Here is a 2,500-nt window from a genome sequence, read left to right as displayed (position 1 = left end):
ACCCTTCGTCACAAGGGGCGAAGCCCGTTCCACCGTCTCGTCAGTAGTGCCGACCGGTCTGTGATCGACGAGGGGAGCCACACCAGGTCCGGCCCTGCTGCTTGGCGGCACCGCGTCGTCGGGAGCTCGCGACAGACGGAGGGTTTCGGTGTACTCTCCAGCCACGGGAAACGAAGCCGGTGATGCAGGCGCCGGTCTTTCGCTCCCAAATCGGCTGGGTTTACATCGTTGCTATCTAGTCACGCTCCCTTCAAACCCGACGGGGTACCTATTCCCCTCACCCGTCTGTGCGTATACAGCCTCTTTGCACTTGCGGGATGGGGGTGGTGGTTTAAAGACTCTCGAGTTGCCGCCCGTCGGTCTCCGAGCTCCGTGCAGTAGTGATCCCCAGCGAACTGCCAGCAGGGCGAACGAGCGATCCCGCTCTCGGTCGGGGCGCCTGGCGTCGATCGGTGGTCGGTGGCTTGCGGGCAAGCTGCGCTGTGAGTGTGGGAACGAGTATGACGAGCCGTTGCCGCGACTCCCAGTCCACCTCGGCGGTGGCTGGGCCGGGCGGGCGTCTGCTCGGGCGAGTGCCGCCCCCGCCTCCTCGCAGGAAGTCCGCTCGCCGACACGCCGCCACGTGCACGCGTCAGTGACGCTGCCGAACCGATGGCCGGTGCCCGTTCCCGCCTCTGCTTTTCCTAGGGCAAAGCTGCTGCACGCCTCGTGATACTAGGCGGGCGACATGGTGGCGGTGATCCTGCCTCCGTCGCTGCGGTGCGTTGGGGCACGCATCGCCTCTTGGGCGCCCTGTCCTCCTCCCCCCAATAGACGTATGTTTCTGCGGGCCGCACCAGGATGGTGCTCCCCATCGCTTCACGCCACCCTGCTCCGCCCGCACGCCGGCGTGCAGGTGGCTGTAGCTCAAGGTGGGGAGCGTATGTGCGGTCCGGGTCGCTTTCCTCTGGCGAGGGAGAGACCTAAAACAAACTCAGACAACTCTTGACGGTGGATCACTCGGCTCGTGCGTCGATGACGAACGCAGCTAGCTGCGAGAATTAATGTGAATTGCAGGACACATTGATCATCGACACTTTGAACGCACTTTGCGGCCCCGGGTTCTTCCCGGGGCCACGCCTGTCTGAGGGTCGTTTGGCAATCAATCGCACTCGCCTTGGCTGGCGAGAGCGCGGCTGGGGTGTCGCAGAGGACCCGTCCTCTTTGTCCCCCTAAGTTCAGACTCCGGAGCCCTCCGGCGTCGGAGCGCTTGGCCTTTCCCCCCCACCCTGCACATTCCGTTCGTCAGGCTCGACGCCATCCCCCCGCCGGGGAGCGCGGCCTGGCGTCCGTCTGTGTCGTGGCAGTGGGGCCAGCACGGCTGTCACCGGTCCCAGAATGGCTGTCGGTGGTTCACACTGTGTGTGTGTGCCAACCCTCCTGGTCTCTGGGACACGGAGCTGCCACGAAGTGTTGAGCCTCCAGTGGGGGGTCTGCCTAAGCTCTGCACGTCCGCATTGGGTCCGTCTCTCGGTTGGCTGGCAGTGGAAAGAGTGAAGGGAGCCGCGGAGGTCCGGTGCTGGTGCGCCGCCGGCCTGACCGTGGAGCTCGCCGGTTTGACACGCTGACCCGACTCGATGGTTGATCGATTGAGAGTGCTGGGAGCTGCAGGCCGCCCGCTGCTGCAGCCGCCCGTCTCGTGGTTCGTCCTCGGCCTTAAGTGGCCGGCGGGGCGTCTGATCCTGTCTCCCCTGCTGGCGCCGAGTGCCTGGCCGAGGGAGGAGGTTTTCGTCGAACGCTGTGACTTGGACGGTCGCACGCGCGTGGATCGCTGGCTCTTGGCTCTCCCGTTCAGTCCGCACGTTTTCCGCTCCGTCCTGCCACCGGTCTCGGGAGGTACGGAGGGGTTGGCGGGCGTGGTGTGTGCTCCGTCACCGTGCAGGCACACCTACCACGCCGTCGGCCGACCCCCGCACGGTCCTCCTGGCCATCGGGAGGACGGCGGAACGTCGGGCTGTCGGGGGCCAAGTCGCCAGAAGGCCACCGCTGTGTCTTCCGTACCCTGTCACCGTCGGCGTGCCTTCCTCAACTCGTCCGACTCGGGGCCGCTGGGTTCAGGAGCGGCGTCGCCCGCCGGCCCCACTGAAGGCCGTGCCGTTCCGCGGCTGGCGATCGATGTGCGTGGCGTGCCTGCGCGACCGTTCGCCACTTGAGCCTCGGCACTCCTCTCTCCCTCTCTCTGACCGTCGGGCAGTCTCTGTCTGCTGGTGCCTCGCACGTCCCGGGCGGCGGGTCGTCACCCCCGCGACCGGGCCTCCGGCAAGGCAGGAATCAGGCTGACCCTTCCGCTCGAGTAAGCAGCCGGCACTTCCGAGTTTCGCCTCCCGCCGTGGACGGGGGAGGGTCTCCGGTCCCGTGGAATTGCGCCGAGCACGTCCCCGCGCGTGGACGCGGCGGCGCTGGAGGCGGCAGGGGCGGCCACTCGTCGACACCATCGCTGGCCAAGGGTGGTGAGCGACGT

General features: G+C 67.0%; 1 non-coding gene across 1 annotated transcript; it reads left to right on the top strand.

Annotated features, from left to right (window-relative positions):
* The first annotated feature begins 979 nt into the window (after nucleotides 1–979).
* LOC140475286 (5.8S ribosomal RNA) lies at nucleotides 980–1,133 on the top strand. The gene has a single exon (XR_011959846.1). It is a non-coding gene; the product is annotated as a 5.8S ribosomal RNA (ribosomal RNA).
* The last annotated feature ends 1,367 nt before the right edge of the window (nucleotides 1,134–2,500 follow it).

Source organism: Chiloscyllium punctatum, unplaced genomic scaffold, assembly GCF_047496795.1.
Source record: "Chiloscyllium punctatum isolate Juve2018m unplaced genomic scaffold, sChiPun1.3 scaffold_1522, whole genome shotgun sequence".
Taxonomy (NCBI): domain Eukaryota; kingdom Metazoa; phylum Chordata; class Chondrichthyes; order Orectolobiformes; family Hemiscylliidae; genus Chiloscyllium; species Chiloscyllium punctatum.
The sequence above is the reverse complement of the archived record's forward strand: the minus strand, read 5'-3'. Positions and strand labels throughout refer to the sequence as shown.